Below are 25,517 nucleotides of genomic sequence, written 5' to 3'. Positions count from 1 at the left end.
TATGCTTAGTATATGATCTAACAATAGTGCTTCTAGGTATATATACAAATAAGTTGAAAATTTATGACCACACAAAAATCTGCACATGAACATTTATATTGGCTTTAGTCTAATTTCCAAATATTGGAAGCAGCCAAGATGTCCTTCAATAGATGAATAGATAAATATTAATACAATGGAATATTAAGTGGTAAAAAATGAGCTATCAAGTCACAAAATGACATGGAGGGAACTTAAATACATATTGCTAAGTGAAAGAAGCCAGTTTGAACAAGCTACATACTGTATAATTCCAACTATAAGACATTCTGGAAAAGGAAAAATTACTGAGAAAATAAAATTAGTGGTTGTCAGGGGTTTGGGGATGGGGAGGAAGCAGTAAATAGGTGAAGCACAAGGTAATTTTAGGCCAGTGAAATTATTCTATATGATACTATAATGTTGGAAACATGATATACATTTGTAAAAAAACCATGGAACTGTACAAAGAGTGGACACTAAACTATGACTTTTGTTAATAATAATGTATCAGTATTGCTTCATTATTGTAACAAATGTACTACACTAATACAAGATGTTAATAATAGGGAAAACTGGTGAGGAGGAAGAGGGTATATAAAAACTCTGTACTTTATGCACAATTTTTCTGTAAGCCTAAAACTACTCTAAAATTTAAAAGCTATTGAAAAATAATTATAAATATAAAAGCTATTAAAAAATATATACTTTAATGTCTCCCTCCACCTTTAGACTATAAGCTCCATAAGGATCATAGCACAATAGTTGTTGAATCAATATCTAATGAATAAATTAATAAAAATCCAAATGTAACGTTAATATCATTTATCCCATCTAGGAAATACCAAGTAAGAGTTTGCAAAATATTACCTTCACTGGGATGCACACACTTACCATTTTTGAGTCCTCTTGGAAATATGTGACATACAGGTATAATCTTGCTAAACTACTTGCTAAATTTTACATCAAGGTAATCAGTAAAGACATTTAACAGAAAATTATATGTGTTGATCATTAAGTCAGTGTATGGCACATGGAAGGTGAAAATTTTATGAATTACTGAGCCCCAGTTTTGTTCATCTTATTTGTGATAGCTAAAATGGTGGGGAGCCTTTTTAACTCAGCTTCCCTAATGGGCTCTGCTAAGAACTTTCTAACATGGTTCTCTCACTGACCAGAACTATAACATAAACATTTCCTCTAAATCTTTGTTTCATACAAAGATTTTTATGTTGAGGTGTTGATCCCATCACCTGTTCTGTGCTCAGCTGTGAATAATATCCCAACTCTTGCATTCACGAGCACATAGCCTTAAACAAAGAAATATTGAAAAACTACAGATTCTTTTTCTCTGTTACTTTCATTTCACCTCCCATGATATCTTTCTCTTTCTCTTAATGGTTTTTGAACTATTTGGATTTGTTTTACTTCTGTTTCTGTCCCTTTGGAGGACTTTCTACCTCATCAACCAAGAGCTTGTCTCTCCAAGGCAACCTGTATCTCATAAAAACATCCTACCCTCAATGTGTGTGACATCAGTCAAGCCAGAATAACCTCCAGTTGTTTTAATTTGCTTCCATATAAGTTACATCTATGTGTTTCATGTGCATGCACTTGTGTATCTACTTGAAAATGAGAAAAATCCTGACTTTGTACTGGAATGAACTTCAGAATATAACATGCAAATTTTTCCGAAAGTAAAGCTCTGACTAAAGTCATATGAAAAGGTAATGAGAGATCCAGGATTATAATCATGGATTTCTGTTTACCAATCCTATGCTATTTCTACGAACCACTCAAATTAGATTCCACTTCTCTATGCAGTATAAGAATGGAAATAAAGATTATTTTCATTTCCATTTTGCCTGAGGGATTTCGAGTGGAAGTAAGAGTCCCTTGAATCTTCCAATTTCTTGTACTCAAGCTTAGTAACAATTGGAAATTGTGCTCTGTCATGATGCCATTTCCTGAGCAGGAGGATGCTAAGTCCCACTCTGGTGCAGTTTGCATTTTAGTGTATTTTGTAAATAAATTCTTAACAGATGGACAGAGCAGCAGGAAGCCAACACCAGGGAGTCAGCAGGTGTAGAGGAAAGCCAGAAATGGACTGGCACTGATGAGATTAACAAAACTAAAATATCTTGGGATTCACACATGCTGCCCACAGAATAAGTTGGCACTGACCAGATAGGGAAACTCAAATCAACCCTGAGCATGGAAAATTTCCATTACTCTGTTCCTATGGGGTACCAGGGTCCCGCCCAGATGGTGACGTCAAAGTTATAAATCCTTCAGAGTGTCAGTCTGTCGTCTCTTTCTTCCCTTGAAGTTGTCATGCAGCAGGAAGGTGAGATACAAATTATAATTATCAGGAGCATTAAACTGTTCTTTACTTAACTGCACTAGCCACAAAAGTAAGCAGGGAGGGAGAGAGATACAATCATTGTACCCTATAAATCATTGGTATAGTCTCCCAAAGGACTTGAAAGATGTCATTGCCACTCTAAGCACATCCCATTCTACTCTCCAACCCATGGCATTGTTTCCCATAATGTGCAACTCTAATAGCTTCATTTTAAGGTCTGCTGCCCTGCTCACACAAATATGTGACTCTTGGATCAAAAGCCTCCTTCCCACACTAAAACCTGTCTCCCCAAGGATCTCTGCCCTTTGCCTTTCACCATAGGTGTTATCCAATGAGATAATGGTTGTCAACATGGGTCTAATACTGGCAGGACATCCAGGACCAGTGTGCTGAGCACTTGTCTTGGTCAGGCCCAGGGGTTTCTAAATAAGAGTCAAGGTTTCCCAAATCTCCAGGAACTTATAGTCTTCATTTGGAAATTCTGAAATGCTTAATTACATTGCTTAAATTTTTATGAGTTTGGTAAGGGGTGTAGCAAATCCTTGGAGTTCAAGATAGGTTCATACTTGAATTCTGACTTTGCCATTAACTAGCTGCCTGATGATGGAACAGTTGCCTAAGATCACTAAGCCTAACTTTCCTCACTTTTGAAATCAGGATTGTGAGAATTAATTGAGATCATGTGTACAAAGAATTCAGCAAAGCAACTGGCACATAATAATGAATAAATAATAGTGTCTTTTATCATCATCATTTTCATTTTTATTAGAAATTGAATAGGGTTGATGTAAAGAACCTGATTTGAAAATTCTTAGGGATCATTGATATACCTGGCATAGGAGATTTCAAAACAGTCATAATGTGTGGTGAGGAGGACAGGAAAGTGCAGGGATAAGGTTGGAGAAAATTAGATTTGGAGGCTCAAGCTGCCTGGAAAGGAATTACGAAATCCACAATGTTATATGGTAAATCCAAGTTTAGTCCAAACTGGTAATAATAGTAACAATAATAATAATAATCACCATCATCATCATCAACTAGAATAAACTAATATTCCAAGTTTAGTACAAACTGGGTGGACTTGACATAGACAGCTCTCCAGGTAACAAGGATAATCCTCTTCAGAACCCTAGACAGGGACCAGGATAATAGGGACAACACCTAACTGGTTCCCAAACCCCAAATAAAAAGTTAACTTAATGGATTGTAAGGCCAAAAGTGTCACGTGCTGCCTTGACATCTTTGAACCTTACAGGGCCCTGAAGACCTACCTATGAGTTCCCCTGCTCTCACCAGATATGCCCCCACAGAGGGGGAAAGAAAGGCTCCCACCAGGTTACTTCCCCTCTCAGCTGGAACAGCTATACTCCTCCTGGTCCTCAACCTAATGGGTTTCACTTCTCTGCCAGCCCATGAAATGATTCCAACAAACCAATATTATTCTCCCACAGGAACCAGGGTCTACCACACACTTTTGTTACTACGAAGCCTGTCTCCCACAGCCCCTGATTGTTTGCCCTACTCCCAAGTGCAATCCCTATGTGGACCCTGCATTGCATTCAACATCTTCCTCCCCCAGGCTGTAAGTATGTGTAACCAATGAACTTCTGTTAGTCTCATTTCCAGGATTAGATACTGTGTATTTGGTCATCTCCATAATCTCAAAATGAGAATTCCCCTTTGCCAATGGGGTGGAGAAGAGGTGGATAAAATACCTATTATAATCAGACTATTAAAATCAGATGGATTGAATAAAGAACAGGTGTCTTTTCCTGGAGAACATACTCAGAAAACTAAGTCCTACAGACTGGTATTCACAGTGAGGGTTTGAAAGGAAGCCCGTATTATACAGAAGTTTAAGATAACAAGGTCAAGAAGGGGAACAGCAGATACAGGATATCATAAGCCTCTGGGTATAATAAGCCTCCTGATGTCTTACCTAGAAATGGACTAGGGAGAGTAGCCTTCAACGGCTTGCCTTGTCTTTACCCCAGTGAAAATTGGACTGTCAGAGTTAGGGGCTACCTCTCAAGCTAGTGATATACCTAGGTACATCATACCACTCAAAAAGGAGAAAAAAAATGAGGAAAATTCAATTTTATTACCCATTTACTATTTCCATAAAATGATGAAAAGGAAAAAGAGTTTGAAGGGAAAAATTTAGAGATTCATTGTTTTTATATGCATGCCCCAAAGATTCACCCTCCTATTCTCAGGAAGTTGGTGACAGAATATTATTTATGGTCACACACTGGATGGCCTCCATTTAGCCTTTAACATTTTCTCTATAACCCTTAGAGTACAGGGTGAAGAGAGGGTAGAAGCCGATTATGTGTGACCCCCAGCTACGCTATGTATTCAAACTGTTCTATTTCTATGTGAAATTTTGAGCTATCAACAGCACTTGATCTATATTAATTCTAATCAACTAAGCTAAAACCTGACTTTTTAGACCTCTATACACATTACTTAAAATATAGCTCTAACAGATTTAGCTGAGATGATTTTTTTCCAACCAATATTTATCTACATATGTGAAATATAAGAGTAAGATGAGACTCCTAACCCCTTTTTGACAGATATACTGAAATATTCCCTTAAAAGATTTTCGACATCCCCCAAATATTATAAGGATTTGGTTCTAGCTATTCCTGGATGAAATGGCTGCATTGTGGATTAAAATATATAATTATTGATTTGGATACCTCTATTATCATTATGAAAGTTAAAACTAAGCAGATCATGATTTAGAAACAGGATAATGACTAATTTAAAAAAAGCTATTTTATGTGAAGGATGTTTTGCGACCTGGTTTTTAGTAACAATATACACATCAGGAGATCCTGTTTAGGTTAACATTTATGTAATCAATCTAATGCTTTCTTTATTTAATTGATGACCTCTTTATTAAGGGCTATAATCAGAGTGTCTTAATTGAGTTCCCCTAAAGTGGATTCTGAGATGAGGATTTGAGTGCAAGTAGTTCATTTGGGAGTCGATCCCAGGAAACGTCAGCAGGGGAATGGGGCATGAGATAGTGAAGAAAAGAAAGCCAATAAAAAGTGCACAATCAAGCAAGTTACTACCGTGGTTAACTGGAGCTCAGAGACTATGGATCCTTCGCTTTTAAATGTGAAAGAAAAGGGTAGAGAATTACTTTCCAAGATGATTTCAGTGCAGCCCAAACTGGGATGGGAGGGTGAACCATATGCCCTCTCAAGGTCTCTTCCAATCTTATGATTATATGATTGCTCATTATTGAAAATTGGCTGGTAATTGGTTTGACACAGAGAGGTCAGGATGTGAAGGGGACTGTACAACCTTTGGATTTCATAGTAAAGAACGATGTGTTTATCCCAGCCACATTTCAGAGAGAACTTTTTTTAAAAAAATTATAAATATGTCATGATAATCTTCAAGACTTCTAATTAAGAAAGACTATCCAGGAGTTGGCTACAATTTTGACAGGTAGAGAGGGAGGTTTGGTCGTGATGGAAATGAGAAGGACTCATGATGAACCCTAAATACTATACAGGCATGTACAGCACTGCTTTTTTGTCTGTTTGCTTTTAAACTACCTACATTGCTGATATATCATTAGACACTGGTTTTAGTAAAGGCTTAAGAAGAAAAAAACTTATGCTTCACTTTGCTTGCTTTCTAATTGGAAAAAAATCATTTATTTTACAAACAAATGGGGATCTGATTATAATTATGTGACTTTTTGTACATAATTTTACATAAGATTAGTCATCCAGAATGCATATTTTAAATGCACTGGCTATCGCTAATTGGCCAACAGTGAATTTTCAAAGTGATCAGTCCAATTACTATCTGCCAAGTTGCAGAGATCAAACGTAGTTTTTCTCTTTTTTAGAGTCCTAATGTTTGTAAAAACAGAACATTTATAAATTTATACTCAGAATACTTTTTTTTTAATGCAGCAAAGTTAATGAAGATCTCATTTTAACTGGGATGAGGGAAAGAACATAAAAGAAATTAAATAACATAATCTTTATTTTAATTAATTAATTTTGTTCGCAGGACCTCTTAAATCAAACCTGCAACAATATAAAATTTTGGAGCTGAAAAAGATCTTAGTGACTATACTAGTCCAATCTTTTCCTTTTGTAGGTAAGATAATCGGGGTTGAGAGAGGTTCCAGCCATCAACAATTTGGTGACGCTAAGTACCCTGAATTAGAATGTGAACTCAAGTGTCCCATCTGTTAAGTTAATGTTCTTTCCACAGCATGAATCAGGGATACAAAACTATTTGTTAATCTATTTCAGAAATACATCTTAAACCTATCTAAATTTGAAAAGCAAGATCTTGTAGTAAGAGGTGGTGAAAAATGCCATCTTCCTATTATGTACCTGTAAACATCACCCTGTGAATCTACTGTAGATAAGCTTCAAGGAAGAAAAATTCAATATCGGGATGCTCATTGTTAAACCTAATGGCTGTCTTTTGAGGTTGACACTAAAGCAATATTTTCTGGCAATTTGATTCAAGATTACCTTGGGAATAGATTTAAATAACTTATTCATTTCTACCAAAGGAAGTAAAATGTTTGCAATACCAAAGAGGATAATAGGTTTTCACTGATCTGGGATTTTCTTTGGCATCCTCTCTGAATGAAGAGAGGCCTATAACTACTAATATTTGCTTCAAAAAAAGATGATTGAGGAAGGGGGCAAAGGAGCTTTCTAGTATCACACAGAACTCTTAAGAACAAGCAAGAAAAAGCCCAAGTTTGTCCTGAGGCAAAAATGATGTCTTCCTACCACCTTTGGGAACGAGTAAAGAACTGAAAGCTATGCTTTTGTTTTTATTTACTTTGTTGTAATTGTTTCAGTACTTCAACTACACTCTTATTAGGCTGTGAGCTTCGTGAGAGTGTTGGCTGTGTCTTATTTATCTTCAAATCTTTAGTGTCTAGCCTAATGTTTACTATGTAAAAGACAATAAATGTCTCATAAATGAATGAGTGAGAATCTGGTGTAGCTAGCAGCTGTAATAAAATCCATAACCACAGAAATAAGAGTAAAAAGATAGGGCTAGGTGCTAAAGGACAAAGAAGAGAAAAATTATATCAGCAAAGGTTAAGAGAAGGTACTGTAAATGAACAGAATTCAGCTCAGAACTGCCTGAGAGTCAAAGTAAAAAGATCATATGATCTTCACACTTAAAGAGCAAAAAATAACATCTACTAAAAGAATATTTTATAATATTTTATAAGAATATTTAAAAAATAAAATTCAGTAAATATCCATTAAGCACCTACTACTTTTAAGACATTCCATTAGGCAATCTGGGCCCATACACAGATAAAGTAAAAAGAGTCATCAGTCATAAAAGGGTTATGTAATGGATGACAGAGAACAAACACATACATGAACATAATATTAGACAAGATGTAATACATCATAGAGGAATATGACGTGATTCAGAGGAAGGAGGAATCACACATGACTGCAGGGATCATGGAAACATTCTTAAAGGAAGTTTTGTTTGAAATGGGCCTTGACATCTAGGTAGGTTTTTCAAAGTTGGATGCGAGAAAACTAAGGAAAAGTTTTTCAGACATAAAGGTAGCATGTGCAAAAGCACTGAATTAAGAGAGTATGTTTCATGCTCCTAGGGAAGTGAACAGTCCTTATAAGTTTAGCTCTCACAAAGGCTTTATGTCAGGAAGTAATAAGAGATAAAGTTGAATTAGTACTTGTAATACTAGTAGAAATTCAGTACCTCCTGAAGAGAAGTAATTTCACACGAATCAAATTCAGCATCCTTATCTTGATTCAAAGATTTTCTTTAATTTCCACTCAGGTTTGAATCCTTTGGCATATCTAATTTTAATAATTAAAGGATTCTTTGGACTACACAGCATCTAGCGTTCTTTTATAATTCATGAACTTGGAAAAGTTTTAATATTGTATGGATATGAATGAGATTACTAAACCAGGCTAACAAGCCATCTGCTTCATGACACACACTTCCATAAATGTCATGAAACTTTATGTTACCATAAAATGAGGCAACATGGAAGCAACTTTCTTTGGAAGAGAAGTTCTCTAACAGGCATTTGCAGGATACTCTTGTCTTTGCTTGATCTGGCACATCACAGCTATAACAATAAATGCCCCTAATAGAAATAGAAGGAAAATTGGCTGTAAACTTTCATAGGAGAAAGCCTGATGCTTTGACCATGGTTTCTATATTCCTATTCCAACAAAAAAGGCCATTACTATCCAAGTACCTACGCAATTTAGAAGATCCCACAGGTCTTAAATCCTCTTGTTTGGAAGACTCAGATACTAAGCCAGAGAAGAGGGTTCATCTATTTTCTTGGTAATGTATAAACAGTGGATGTTTACTGCTCCCTGTTCAGGGCAAAAGTAACTTTCTGATATCTTTCCATAAATCCTGCTGCTATGCTTAAACTACCTTCTGAAAGAGGTAATCCAGTCCTTGAGGATGAGGTATTTTATTTCTTCCTTATATGAAGGGGTACCCAGATAAACTCTCTGTACAAAATACCACATATTCATTAAAATCAGGAAGTGAGGCTGTGGTCTGCTTTGGTTCTTGGTATCAGCCATGTCTTCAGAATGAATTAACAATTCTGTAGTGGACAGCCAGTTCCCCATTTATCTGTGGTTTGCATGGACTCATCAACAAATCTGCAAACTTCACAAGTCTACGGACTCATTTCCATGTGGTTTCAATGTCTTCTCTGTTTACACATACACACAAGAGAGAAGTAACCAGTAAACAACAAATATGCCATAGAAAAGCAATTCTGCAATGGTTCAGGTTTTATGTTCTAATAATGCTCAAATCCCAGCTTCCAGGATTCAGTGTATCAGCAATAATGAGTAAAACTACTGAAACTCATTAAAGAACTTACTAATCAGTACACTAATTGAGGCTATCTGCTTCCCATTATACAGAGACAAATCAAACAGGTTACAGTGATTCCCAGAAAACATCTGGGGAAACATGTCAAAATTAATGATAAATAAAATCGAACTCCCTTTGTGGTTGATTTTTCATCCAGCTGCATCTAAAAAGTGCTATCAAAGAAAAGTATTCATTATTTATCAAATCAGAATAAAATCTCCTAACCACTAACAGTATAACCTCTCAATTAGAGGTGAACAGGTCTTAAAATAGCCACCTACTTGCACCATATCATGTGAGTTGGGAAAAAAAAATTGGTCCTTTGGAAAGAAACCTATCAAATCTATGTGAAAAATATAGAGGTAGATAATAACTTTCAGAATGTGTCTTATAGCAGAAATCAAAATTATCTTTTCCAGAAAGAACTGCCTGGGTTATTAGGAACATTCCTTTCATCAAGGGTCTTCTCTTTGGTGAGGCAGGCAAGCTATTTAAGACAACCTAATGGAACATATAGGAAAACCATATATATAATACATACATATATGTATATATACATATATGTGTGTGTGCATGAAAATCATACTATGAAATCAGCCACTCCCTATTGTTACCAAATTAAATATTACCAGGTCACCTTACCCTCCTGCTTAGAACTCAACTTTCCTTTGTTCTTAAAGTTCAAATTCTTGATAGAAGACACAAAGTTTGCTATAAATTAGCCTTGACTTTCCATATTGTCTTCATCTCCTCCCATTCTCTCCTTTACCCTATACTTACTTGTTTTTCTGTTTTTTTTGTTTTTGTTTTTGTTTTTTTTCATTGTGCCTTGATCCCACTAGACTCCAAGATCTTTTTATTTGCTGTTCCTTCCTCCTAGGGGGCCTTGCATCCCATGGCCATTCTCACTCTCCACACCTGGATAACTCTCAGTCACTCTTTCGTTATCAACTTAATATAAGTTCTCTTTGAACTGCAGAATATAAATTAGATCTTCCCATAGTACACTTTTATTGCACCCTGTCTCTTTGGTAAACTTTTTTACAAAGCTGTGGATGAGTTTAATCAATGAATGTTTAGTAGTAAACTTGGTAGGATTAATAGTTAACTCTGTGTGAAGAATGATGGAGGGAAAACATGAAGTCCAAGTTTATAGATTGCGAAACTGGATGAAGTATGGTGCTATTCACAGGGAAAGGGAAGAGTAGGACAAGAACAGAATTAAGGAGAAGGGAGGTAATGAGTTCAGTTTGGGGCATATTCAGATTTAAGTACCTCAAGGACCTCCAAATGGAGATGTCTAGCTCACAGTGACATGGAAAGTATAGAGCAAATGTGTAAAATATAGATTCAATACAGTTGTAGAGAAATAAGACAGTATAGATTATAACACTATAGCTGGTATAAGGGCTAGGTATAGAAAATGAAATTAAACTGAGAAGCAGCACCCAGGATAGTAAGAGAAAACCCAAGAGAGTTGGTGTCAACAAAGCAAAAGTAATATTCTTCAAGAACAGTGAGGTCAACAGTGTCAAACATGACTAAAATGTTCAGGAAGATACGGACTGACACTGTTTGATATTTATCAACAATGATAACCTTGGCAACAGCAGTAAGAACAAAGTGCTGGGAAAAGAATGAATGATAAGGAAGTAGAAAAAGTAGAGTAATCTATATAAAAAATTCTGTGAATGAAAGAAGGAAACATAGTATCTAAAGAGGCTATTATAAGGAGACATTTTGTTTTGTTTTTGTGTTAGTTTTTTCCTCTCTGTGTTTTAGTAAATTAGGTCTTCTGAGAGATATTTAAAAATAAGAGAGAGATGGTTAAAAAAAAACATGGAAAGACTGAGAAGCAGTTTTAAATGCACAGTGGATGCTGAAGACATAAATTTATGTTGAACCAAACTGTACCATTCTATAAATTCTTCAGCTGTGTTAGCACCTCAAATGTAAAGGCAAGATTATTAGATTAATCAAGATGTCTTTCCTGTGCAAGTTTATCAGCAGAACAGGTAATAGAGTTGAAAATATTGCTAAAAGAGTCATGAAAAGTAATGGTAACTTAAGTCCAATCTTAAGAAGAAATGAAATAAAGTAGGGGCGAGGAGAGGAACCCAATAGGGAAAAAGTAGATGGACCAAAGGACTGTATAACTAAATGAGGATGATCAACAGTAGCTTACTTAGACTGTTTGAAGGTTAGGAAATTATGTCAGACAATGGAATGTTTGAATTTAGGATTTTAAAAGGGTAATGTTTCCAGATGATGGGAAGGCTCAGAGTATTACCATGGGAATAAGTGGATAAAATGCATGGAAGTAATGATACCTAAAGATGAAGAAGTCAGGCACCTACGAGACCAGACTATTCAAAAGCTAGCTTCCCAACACATTTGCGAAGTCACATAAAGTCCACAGGTCTCTGGGGCAGGGAGTAAACATATGAATTGGGTGTCAAAGTCTTCCATGAGTGAAGAGGAATAATCTGGCAGTCAGCATATGACAGTGAAGCAGTAAGTAGACTGTAGAAGAGCCAAATGCCATGGCTTCAAGGATATGTGGAAGCAGTAGTCTTAAATTTACCATTAACAAAGGAAAAGACACACAACTGAATCTCTAACTCTGAAGGAAAATGACTAAGAAGCTAGAGTGTCCATCCATGCATCTTTCTCTATGCCAAAGTCAAACACAATTTACTGAATCTATGAAAGGGCTAAGGAAGTAACCAAGGAGTCTTGGGATCAGTGAATGAAAAGGTAGCCTATAGTCCAAACATGGTTCAAAAATGCATTTTGTTTTGTTTGTACAGTTCTTACAAAAATAGGATTTGATAACCTTTAGTCAGAGCATATAGGTTTTGCTTTACCATAGCACTGACCACTCCCTATTTGCTTACAGCTGACATAATAATTCCCATATGCACACTACATACTTCCTGGCATAGGCACTGAGTATTCAACATCTGCTCCAGATTTTTTTTTCCAGGAAGAAAAAGGGGAGATTTTTCTGTTTGCATTCCTTCTTAGTGCTCCAGGAAAATACAAAAATGCTTTTGGGTGCCCCACAGAGCTTGTGTGTAGCGGTAGGACGAGCGGGTTAACCGTGTTAGTGAGAAAGGAAACTGAGGTCAAACAGTACTCTGAGGTGATGGCAAATTAGACATCAACTGATATGAAATCTCTAAGCTGGGAGTCAGTCAGAAACTAAGCAATAGGCTTAATCATTGTGTAGTTAAACATAGGACTTCTAGCTTAAAAAGGCAGAAGTAAGGCTATCCTGTGTATAATAACTTGCAACCATTAGTCTCAGGGCACATTATATTGGGTTGGCCAAAAAGTGCCTTCAATTTTTAAGTAAAAATAAAAGACACATTGTTCATTCTCACCAAGAACTTTATTGAACAATGCATTCACCCTTTTGATCCACTATCTTCTTCCATTTTTCAGGCACCTTCATAATTCCATCTTCCCAAACATTTCATCTTTTTGAGCAAAGAACTGTTCCAGGTGCCTTTTACAGTCTTCCAGGGAATTGAATTTTTTTCCATTAAGAGAATTTTGTAAAGACTGAAATAAATGGAAATCTGAAGGTGAAATGTCTGGTGAATATGGCAGATGAATCAAAACTTCCCAGCCAAGCTGTGGCAGTTTTTGCCTGGTGATCAAACAACCATGCGGTCTTGTGTTATCCTGTTGGAAGATTATGCGTTTTCTGTTGACTAATTCCGTACGCTTTTCATCTAGTGCTGCTTTCAGTTGGTCTAATTGGGAGCAGTATTGTTGGAATTAATCGTTTGGTTTTCCGGAAGGAGCTCATAATAGAGGACTCCCTTCCAATCCCACCATATACACAACATCACCTTCTTTGGATGCAGACCGGGCTTTGGTGTGGTTGGTGGTGGTTCGTTTTGCTTGCTCCACGATCTCTTCAATTCCACATTATTGTACAGTATCCACTTTTCATCACCCGTCACAATTTGTTTTAAAAACGGAATGTTTTCCTTACGTTTAAGTAGAGAATCACATGCGGAAATACGGTCCAGAATGTTTTTTCGAGTAACTTATGTGGAACCCAAACATAAAGCGATTCACATAACCAAGTTGGAGCAAACGATTTTCAGGGCTTGATTTCGATATTTTGAGTATGTCGGCTACCTCCCGTGTGGTATAACATTGATTGTTCTCAATTAATGTCTCGATTTGATCGCTATCAACTTCAACTGGTCTACCCGACCGTGGAGCATCGTCCAGCGAGAAATCTCCAGCACGAAAATTCGCAAACCACTTTTGACATGTTCGATCAGTCACAGCACCTTCTCCATACACTGCACAAATCTTTTTTTGCATTTCAGTTGCGTTTTTATCTTTCTTGAAATTATAAAGCATAATATGCCAAAAATGTTGCTTTTTTCTTCCATCTTCAATATTAAAATGGCTACACAAAAATTCACCAATTTTGATAAGTCGTTTTTTAAATGCATGCTGATATGACAGATGTTATGTGTAATCTAACAAAATTGTTTCAAATGAAGTTAAAGACAACTAAGCGCTACTAGAGCCATCTGATGGAAAAAACCGAACGAACATTTTGGCCCACCCAATATATTAAGATGGATGAGAAAAAAGTACCATGGTGCATAGACGTTCCTAGGAAAAACAGAGAGGAACACTAAGTTGACATTGCCAAATGACTTTCTAAACCAGATGTGAATATTGATCCATGTTTTGTGACATAAGCATGGCACACAGAGAGCAGGGATGGGGATAAGGTTAGAAGCTGCAGAAGTATAAGGGCAGATCTTGTCTTCCTCAAACACATCAACATTGCCTGTTACTTGTAAGTACAAAAAATGAAACCAAAAAACAGAAGTAAAATAAAGAGTTAAAAAGCAAAAGAATAACAGCCAACACAGACAATTCTGGTAAATGCTTGCAAGGAAAAGCAGTTCTATAGCATTCGCTTATTTATTCATTCAACAAATATTTACTGAGCACTAGGTTAAACTGAGTAGTACACTAAGCACTGAGGCCTGGTGAGCAAAACAGAATGAGCCCTTGCTCTCATGGAGCTTATAGTTTACCCATGTACTTGATGTAATGTTTCTAGCAATCTGATTCATTCATCATCCAAGAGTTAGATAATAGCAATAGTTGAATGAGGGAAAATAACACACACACACACACACACTTGGAAACATGCAGAGAGCAGTAATATTAACATGCTATATAGTTTATGTTCTTTCAAAGACCTAAGCTGGAAAGCAAAAGCAAGAATGTGCTTTCTGTCCAAAAAAAAAAAAAAAGGTCTAACTTTGAAAGAGATGCAGAAGCTAGAAAACAGAATTGAAATCTTATAGTATAAAATATTTTATAACTATTACCCCACTAGAAAAATAATAAAAATTGTGATCAGGAATCATTCTACATAGACAAACCTACTATCAAAAAGGGAGATTAGAATGGACTTTCAGAATTAAAATGGGCTGAGATTACACATCTAAAATGAGATGATACATTTAACTGAGGAGGCTTTGATACAACTTGTGGTGAAAGTTGTAATAGGACCCAGAAAAATAATCCCTCTGGACTCCCTATGAAGCTCCTAACAGGTCCTCAGAGAAAAATGACCTTGTGTCAGGTGTGGTGATGATCAGCCTTTTAAGCAAACAAAAAGGTCACACTGACACCAGGGAGTGTGCCATTGTCCCCCCACTTCTGTCCTCTGATCCTGCTGCAGTATTTTCCCACCTAGATGGATGGTATATGGCAAAAGGCCCAGACTATTCATGTGCTTGATGGCCTACTAAATTGTTCACTAACGTTTTTGACGCTGGCTCTATAAGGCTGTCATGGCAGCCATTTCTGTTACAGATTCACTCTTTACACAGCGTCCCCTTTGACAGTGAGTAGTATAAAAGGGCATTGAAATCAAGACTCACAAACCCCTTCTGACCAGGATAAAGGGACTTCCTGGGGTCACTTCAAGCACTCTATTACACAGCTGAATGAGATAAAAAAGAAAGCAAATCCTGTTGATGGTCATTCAGAAGCAGCCAGACTGCTCTGCTGTTTGCTTCCCCATAGATCTCCAATTTATCACCATTGTCTAATTTTCACAGAGCACTGACAGAACATAGTTTAGTATACAGGGACCCCTGAGCAGTCAAAGCCTTTGTGAAGAGCCAATACATAAGAGAGATCTGTGATGGAGAACCCTTCCTGGGAGGTAGGTTCATGTCTGCTCAACCATTTGTTTTGTGTGTTGGTTAGCTTAATATGATTCACAAAGAAAGTTAGGGAAAGCAATTTTCTCCATTTGAGAATCACCAGCACCCTAGAAGCCTAAATCACTCATCTTTACAGGAGTGGGCTTAATGTAAAGACAGGATTTACAAACAAAGCTTGATGACTACAGCAAGTGTTTCTTTAAATCAACTGCTTAAATATTTATTAGGTACAATGGAGTCTGACTTCATTTTTTAAAATATTTGATTACTGACAGCTTTCAAGCCCCAATCTCTTCCCCTCCTGCCCCACATCTGGGCAAGCTAATAGGAAGCCAAGTGTCCCTTTTTCTTTTGACACTGGTGGGAATTTGAAACCATGCAAGCCCTAATCCACATATGAGAACCCTCATCCCAGGTCCACCCCCGTTCACCATAAAACTCCAACCTAGCTGTTACCCCTGCTCTCCAAAGTCATTTTTGGACCTGCTTAGGAGCCTTTCCTGCTCTCCCCAGAAAGCCTCATTATTTGCATACCAAACCTTTTTAAACACTGTTGAGTGTATGGCATCATCATTCTCAACACCCAAACCAAATTTTGGGTGGAGGGTCCATCCCAACCCTGCATACTGACTACAACATTAAAAATTATCAAGAGAATAATAATTTTAATAAAATGACTGACAGCCATAACTTATAGCTAGTCTGTCAGTTCCCTATTTTCTAAAGCTAAGTCCTGTCTTGTCCTAGACACATGCAGACTAAAGAGGAAAAGGGGTTGGTATAGGGCCCAGATTACTCCACAAGGCTAGGGGAAGATTGAAGCCTTGTCAGTTATAAGTAGAGTTTCCTTTGGGAAACTATTGTCTCAGTTTATCCTTTGACTGAATTTTCAAGAGTGGGCTAAAAAGATGTCAATAAAAAGATGTCAATAAGCAAACACACTCTTGCCCTCAGAGTTTCCATAAATGTATTAAGAAACAGAATAGGAATAGAGACAAAAGTTAAGTGAAACTTGTCCCACATTGGCTGGCTGATTGCCATTTGGCCTTTCCATATTAGAATAAAAAGACAGTTGATCTAGCTAGAATTCACACAGTGCGGTACTTCAGATCTCAAGAATACTGACCAGAGCAGCTAATAATGGAAGTAACACCAGATGTGGAATGAGACAGAGGTTTTAGTTTCAGCTCTGCCAATGACCACCTATCTGACTTACTTTGGTCAATTCATTTAACTAAGCCTCAATTTTCCCTCCTGTAAAGCGGTGATAGTATTTATGTCCTGGCTAATTCACAGATATTTTGAGTATTAAAATAGCATAACATACACAGAAGTCCTTGGTAAAGTGTTACACAGCACAAACATACCCATTTTTAAAATCTATGCACCATACACCCGAGAGCATCCCTTATGCAGAACTCCGTGGGTCTTACACAGAGACACTTAATTTTAATTTACAAGCAATTATAACAAACTTGCTATTCTGACTTTTAAGCCTTTAGCAGTTTAAAAGTGGAAAATTGGAAAAAGGAAGAGCTTCTTGATTTTCCGTAACATTCATAATCACTATTATGAACTTCGAATACAACATTATTTTACATAAGCACAGGGACAGTGAGAGCAAAGGGGCAGCTGATAGATAAACTAAGAGGAAAGGAAGAAACAAGTCGTAGTCATCAGCCACCAGAACTCAGAAAGTCCAGAGAGCTGAGATATGAGCTTTATGTACTTTGATTGGTTTTGTTTAATCACAGCAAATTGTAGATGGTCCTGGAGAAAAGACAAAAGTTTTATAAATGTTTGATGTATTTATTTAAGAATATAGAAAGTATTATAACGCTGATTTAGGGAAGTTTCCATTAAGAAAAAAATGCCAAGTAAACCCTTTGGTGCTTAAAGTGATTAAAAATAAAACAATTCTACTACCAATATCAGGAAAAGAAAAACTTTTATTTATTCAGTTGAACTTAATAACCATTTCTTTGGTGCTTCTGTCAGTGCTTAATTTATTCAGTTTATAGAGAGATTCCATCTCCAGTAGTTCCATAGTCAACAATCAGATAATCTTATATTACCTATACACATACTTGTAACAACTCTCTTACATGTATTAAGCCTATCTTATGACAACACAATATAAAATTAAAAATGGCATATAGAGAATATTAATGCTGTTATGAAATGATAGCACAACATTTCAAAACGTCATCATAATTTTGTTCGTATCTTCCCCTGTTCACTGTGCTCTCTACCTCTATCTAGTACCATCACCCTCATAATTCCTTTTCAGCTCCTCTAGAACAAAAGAGCAAGTGATCACAATCTCCCTCTCATCTCTCTCCCCACACAAACCCCCAAGGGAAAGAATAGTAGTCTATTCTTCCTGCATAAGGAAGGGTCAGGTACTGAACCTTGTCGCAGAGACCCTATGAGACATGTTTATAGAGATGAGTATGAGTTAGCCAGGTTGATGGGAAGGGAAATGCTATGACTATGACCCTTAATAATCCCTGAGTATCTATTCACACATGTGCTGTGATCCTTTTATGAACTGCCTGCAGGAGACTGGCTGGTCTTTAGACAACAAGACAACTCTGAGCTTGGCTGCTAGAAAGTGCAACATCAGTTTGCTTGGTAAGTGGGTGTTAGAGCCGAGTGCATGGCAGAAAAAAATATATGGCTGCTGTTGTGTATGTGCAGCTAAGACACGATACTAATATTTTTTGACTGAGAATTAGGACCACTTCCTTAGGTACAAAGATAGCAACAACAATGTAGATGGCATGTCACTCTAAGTACTTGAACCTATGATCTTTTGTCTGCCCTGCCTGGCACTCAGGATCCTCTCCTGTGGGAATAGAGCCCTGATTTTCCTCTGAAGAATCCCCTTCTGCCTCATATGTTTTGGGGGATATAACCCCTCATGCTCTAGGCCTGAGAATGTGGCCCAAGGCTTCCTACTGACAGCATCTCATACTCTGGGACAGTGAAGTGTTTTCTAGGTTAGTACTGTCTTAGAGCTACTTGGAAAGACGAAGTTTCTTTTTCCTGATGAGTTTGTCACTTCTAGTGTTTACCTTGCCTTTGTAAAGTTGGAATCTGCCTAAATCAGATAAGCCAGACAGATCAGAGTTGTTGAAGCCAAAATTTGGAGAAATAGAGATTCCTGACTGTATAACTGATACATCTGTCCTTCCCGAAAATGACCTGGACTATCAGTTATTTGAGCCAACTCAGTTCCTCTGATTATTAGGCCTATTTAGTTGGGCTATGGTCACTTGACATCAGACTTCTATTTAATGTCTTTATTGCCATTTCTGTTTCTCCTTCTGGCTGCAAACACTTAAAAGTCTGAGACTGTGTCTTAATGAGCTTTCTATATTTAGTTAGAAATGTATTCATCTATATCAACCTCTTGTCCAATAATCAATAAATGTTCTTCAATGAAAGACTAGGGAAAAATATGTAGATACACACACAGAAACTTGGTGTGTTGACAGACCCATGTAGCTGCAATAATATATTTGGCACTATGTTGAATTTTCAAAATTTGAGATTGAAAATTTTCAGAGATGTAAGTATATTCTCATGGAATTCAACAAACAACAATTAACGGTTCCTGGAATATGAAGTCTTCAATATTTCTCTTTTCCTTTTCTTCTTCTCCTCTTTATTCATTAATTACTTATTCATTTATATATTTATGTAGAGATATTAGACAGTATACAAAAGTGTTTTAATTATTATTACATTTCTTACATAGGAAACTTAATGCTAAATCAATTAATGGGGGAAAGGTGCAAGTTAACTAAAACTTTTGGTAATTATTAACCTATTCATCTAGAGAATATGAGTCATGCAGAATAAAGTATATACAAAATTCAAAAGTAACGAAACAAATTATTCGATTCCATTTGATGAAATTTTACTACCAGCATCTACTTGTTTGCAAGTTTGATTTTCTCTTCAAAACCAAACACACTTTAGTGAAGGAATAGGTTATCATGCCATTCGGAACCTCTTCCACTAGCAAACAAATCAAAATGATCTCAATTTTAGCAGATGTCAACCACTAGTTCAATAAAACAACTATAAATATATTGATAAGATGTACAAGTAAATTAAACAATGAAATAGTTATTTAAATCTATGTTTATATCTTCCTATAACATATAGAAATTATATTTTAACTTGGCTACTTTTTTATATCAATTACAACTTTCTTGTAGTTCTCATGGGTATGTCATGAGGCTAGATCATTTGAGAGATGATAGTACTGAAAATTTCTGGGAAAAACAAAGAAGTGGAAGGTACTTATTTAAGATCTTTTTAGTGCAACGAACTATATAACTAAACCATAACTCTACCATATTGTTCTTTTCTACATTTTTTTGAGTCTAGGGAGTGAGAGCAAATGACTATTGTTAAATCATTTGTTTGCCACATCTTCCTACAAAACATATGGCCATCGCCACTGCTATGGCATCCCTTCACTGTCTTTCAGTAGAGAAAGAAACAAATATATGCACTAAGACAAGAGCATGGTCAAGGAACTTCTTATGGGAAATAATTTTCTAATTTATTTTATGAGAAAGTACAGTTAAAATTCCATTTTTTGTGGAGTATAAACTCTTGTGACTAAACATTAAAAATATTTATTTTTTGAAATGTCAGTAATTTATATAATCCTTAAAATAATTAAACACTGAAGCTTTAATGAATTAAATTCATATGAGTAAGTCCAAAATTAAAATATGGCATAAGGGAGTAATCCATGTTACTTTTCTTTCTCTCTTTTTCATTTTTTTCTAAAAGGGTACTATTCAAAATTGCTATCTTCTGTTTACTTAAAAATTGTCTTGGAAATTCTTTTATGCAAAATTTCATAGTTAGTCTCATCTTTCTACAGCTTATACGGGTTGAGGAAATTAAGAAATAAAACATCATAATGCAAGTAAAAAATTTGACAATGTCAGCACTGGGAAATCTCCCCACAGTATATACAATGATGACCTATATTAGACAATATCCTCTTTCTCTGTGTCCCTGAGATTTCTCCAGTAAGTGAGAAAGCTATCTGAGCCCCTGTCAGACGCCAGGCACCGTGTGAGATGTGTTCACATATCTACGTGCTGAACCAGCTCAGCAATCCCAAGAAGGAATGTTCTCTTCTCTTTAGATGAAGAGACAGTGAGGCTTACCCAAAGAATAAATAAACAGCTTTTACAAGGTCACAAAGATTGTAAGCAACTGAATAGGGACTTAAACCCAGTTCTGCCTAACTGCAAACCCTATTCCTTAAGGATTTGCCTTTGGTTGACTGATTTTTCAAGTGAAAACTGTACCTCTACATGGCAAAAACCAGGACTCTGCTATCAGAAGCCTCTTCCAAATGAAAATGGTATCATTCTTTCCCTTTCTCTTTTAATGGCCATGTAATTTATCTACTGACATAAAGTTATCACATATTTATATGTATTATTCTATAAAAACATATAGAAAATAAAAACGTTCTATGCATCTTTATTATTATAGGAACACTTAGAGGTATAGCTAAAAGAATCAGTATCATTATTATTTTCTGGGTTTATGTCTCAACTACAAAAATAATGAACAGAGTTTGGGTTGTAAATCACCAAATGTACCCTTGAGGAAGAAGTCCAGGTGCTGTGGGTCATTGGAAAGCATCCTCCGGGCCTGTCCCTGTTTTAAGTATCACTGTATGAATGACTACAACATACAGTGTATAATCAAGTGGTGGAATGTCTGGTTTGAATTATAAAACCTTTAGGAATTTAGAGGAGAAATTAATGAACGAAATTTATAAAGGTAAAGAAGCAGAGTATCTTTTAGATTTGGTTGTGTGAATGCATGTACTGTGAAAAGTTATTCTTTTTTAGGGTGCATTAGAATTTCTCATTTTTAGGAAAGCAAAATTTTCGGCAGGAAGAAAATTCACAAGAGGAGAACATCATTGGGATGACTCAGTTAAAATATGTAGAAAGTCATAAACTGAAGTACAGAGACCAACAGTTTCCTTTATTAGAATCAAGGGGAAAAAAAACCAGCAATGTTTCTGCTGGTCTCCTGTGCTCACACTGGATCAAGCAAGAGGCACCATATGATAAATGGCCACAGCATACTTAATTACATTCCTTAATTACTTGGAGATCTGTAGTAGCAATACTATTTCACATGGGTCCATTTTATTTCTACTCCATGATTGGCTGTGCAGCCAGGTTTTCCTTAGCTCATTTCCAAATGAGCAAAGCTGTAAACAAAAGTCACTAATAAGCAACAAAGGTAATCACTTCTATGACCCAAAGCCTTGCATCCAGAAAAACTATTCTTTCAGAAAACGAATTCTAGACTTCTGTGTTCACAAGAATTTATCCTGGACTCATCACATGTGTGGTCTAGGAGAAACTGTGGTGATTCTGCTACTCTAACTACAATCAACTAGATCAAGGATATAACCACTTCCCCTGTGACCTCAAATGCTGTAGCTGGTTGGCACCATGAAAAAGTTAATTACAATCCCTGAAACAATGTGGCATTTCATTTTGCAACCATGAATCATTCTCTGTCTGGTCTAGTCTCCTGAGATTCATTTTCATAGTAAACTAATCTTTAGAGTGTCAGACTGTGATTAGTGACAGTGACACATTTTACAGGTTGGGTCCTCAGAGCTATGCTGTACCCTGTTGCTATAGAAAGTTTGGTAGAGATCTTGGTGATAATAATCTTGACATTAGGAAAACTGGCATAAAATTACATATGTATCTCCTTATGAAACAAAATTTGACCAAGATTTCACATCTTGAATAGCTGAATGCTTCTGAACAACTTATATAATTAAAAAGATTATAATAGATGGTTTGTGAGGGGTGGGAGACTAATTTTGTCTAACAGGTTTGAGAGTTATATTTGCATGTTTGTGGGTTAATCACATTTTCAGTTTAGGGTTGTATTTGAAAGGTCACAATCTAAGAAAACATTCTTGGCCTATTAGTTTTAAATACCAAATGCTCTGAATATTCTTAAAATGTTCTTAACCTTAAGAAATGAAACATATTTTCTAAGGATATTCTTTACCAAAAAGTATTATAGAAAAAAAAAGATTGTGAGAAAGAATTTGGAAAATGATTTAAGATGTCATAAAAGATACATGAGTGAACCAAGGCAAGTGACATTATAAATCCCTTTGCAACTCTTAAAAATGTTCATGGTTTGTGTCTATGACTGTGTATTCATAGTCTTCCTATAACTTATAAGAAGGATATTTATTTTTTCTTTTCCATTATAGTTTATTACAAGATATTGAATATGGTTCCCTGTGCTATACAGTAGGACCTTGTTGTTTATCTATTTTATACATTAGTATCTGCTAATCACAAACTCCTAATTTATCCCCCCCCCTTTCCCTTCTGTAACCGTGTCTTTTCTATGTTTGTGAATCTGTTTCTGTTTTGTAAATAAGTTCATTTATATCTTTTTAGATTCCACATATAAGTGATATCATATGATATTTGTCTTTGTCTGACTTAGTTCACTTACTGTGATAATCTCTATGTCCATCCATGTTGCTGCAAATAGCATTATTTCATTCTTTTTTATGGCTGAGTAATATTCCATTGTGGGGTATGTGTTTGTGTGTGTGTGTGTGTGTATATATATATATATATATATATATATATATATATATATATATGTACAAATACACCATATCTTCTTTATCCATTCATCTGTCAATGGACATTTAAGTTGCTTCCATGTCTTGGCTATTGTAAATAGTGGTGCTATGAACATTGGGGTGCATGTATCTTTTCAAATTAGAGTTTAGAAGGATATTTAGATTTGACTCAGCTGGCATGACAAACAAGCTATTGGAGATGAACTCTTGTGTTGGGTCTTCTTTTATCCATCAACTTTGTTCATCACACCAGAAAGAGAACTTTTACATTCAGGGGGAAAAAATGTGTCCTTCAAGCAGTCTTTCCTCAAACAGATATACACAACTATGGTATCAGGGAGTTTACTCTCAAGTGTATGGTTAAGAAATGGGGTTTAATGCATGTGGGAAAGGTGAGGGAAGGATATGGTAGTTTTACTAACTTCTATTTGCAAATGTGTGCTATTAGGAAAAAGCCTATGATCAGAATTGTCTGTAATATTTTTCTATCAAGAATGAAAAACTCCTAAAGAGCCTTCTTAACTATCTTTGTGCATGGGGCTTAGGACAAGAGTAGCTGTCCATGATGAAGACTCAGACTTGGAATCTATAGATTTACCACTTACGTCTCAAGGCAGGTATTAACATTTAAAATATAAAATATAGAAATTTTAACACATGATCACTGAAAGAAAACTATCTGTCCATTTGAAGAGAGCCACAGCTTTATGTAGCATCACCTAAGTTATGTGCAAAAAAAAAAAAAAGTCAGTCTTGTGTTGCTGATACCAATCCTGTGTAAAACCTGCAGATATAAAAGTTGAGGAGTAAATCATAGCACTAATGAAGTTAACCTGGTAGAGTCCAAAATGGCATATGCAGCAGAGAAAAAAAGCAACAGAAACAGTTCATGCTGTTCTAATTGCTACAATTTCACTGGCAATTTAAATAAAATAATTCAAATTGCTGCAATTAACACACACATAGAATTCAAAGGATGGTGGGTAACCTCGCACAAAACACACTGTGGAATCAGCCCTCCTCCAAAGAATTAACCTTCATAACTCATTTGCATCCAAAGGATGCCTGGCTTCATGCTCTGCAAAAATTATCAGCACAGTAAAAGCAAGGCCCCTAAAGGAGAATGCCCATCAACAGCAAGCACTGTCTCTTGGTTTATTTCATCCATATGAATGCACAGAGATTGGCTGTGTTACATTCACAAGCTACCTGGCTGAAGGTGAGAGTTTGCTTTTTTCTGCATGGGTGCCCTCACACAGCTTCAAAGGAACTGTTAGCAAGGACTACAGGCTGCTGTATTGCTGAGAAGTGAGTCTGATTCATGTTGACAGAGATGACACTTACTTGACTGCAGGGGCACAAGACCATCTTGTCTGTGGTTTAGGTCTAGATAAAGGGGTCTCTTCTCCAACACATTAGAGCACTGTAGCCACAAATTGTTATTTGAGATGTGGGGGAAATGTGTTCAATGTTTTTCCAGTCACCTGAAATCAAATTTAAGACATATTATCTGGGAGATGTGAGAAGCCTTTTCTCTTATTAGGTCAGACTTATGCAAGCACAGAATAGACACTGCCAAGAATGATGATTTGTGATCAAAAATCAAAAAAGTAACAGTTGGATGAGTCTAACATGAGTGAGAGATGACCTCTACTATCCCTGGTTCTGAGGTCTAGATCTGAGGAGTAAGACAGATCATTTGAAAAACCGCCTAAGATACAGGGCTCACAAGTACTTTTACCATCTAGAATGTGTGACTTTTTTAACCCCTTAAAAAAAACTCAGCTCGGAAAATGCTATTTCAAGATCATAAAATTCTACTCTCTGACATTTTTGAGTACACACGTAGATCCTTTATAATACAAAGGCAAAGGAAGTATTAAATTACTATCTACTATTCATGTTTTCCCTTAAAATTGTTATCTTACTAGTTCTGTGCTTGTGCCTAGTGTAATTCATACTGATGCATGTTTAGTCAAAATAATATTTAAAACAAGGAGTCTTGAGATAAATTTAATTTGTGTGATGGTTATTACACCACTGCAAAAGGAAGGTAAAGAATTGTTAATAAAAGGAATCATTTAAGTCAACTTGAAGGAGAAAGTACAATTGCACTAGCTGTGGAAATGGTAACTGTGAATTGAGAAGGAACTGTACCTCTCTGTAAGTTATTCATTAAGTGATAGTCTCTCAAATGGGGGCAGCAATAAACAAAAGCATTTATTCAAATTAACATCTCCTCTTGAAGGATAATGGGAACCTGCCTAGCAGGGAAATTCTATGAATGACCATGACTGGATCTGTAAGT

The sequence above is a fragment of the Eubalaena glacialis genome, chromosome 3, assembly GCF_028564815.1.
Source record: "Eubalaena glacialis isolate mEubGla1 chromosome 3, mEubGla1.1.hap2.+ XY, whole genome shotgun sequence".
Classification (NCBI taxonomy): Eukaryota; Metazoa; Chordata; class Mammalia; order Artiodactyla; family Balaenidae; genus Eubalaena; species Eubalaena glacialis.
Note: the sequence above shows the minus strand (reverse complement) of the source record.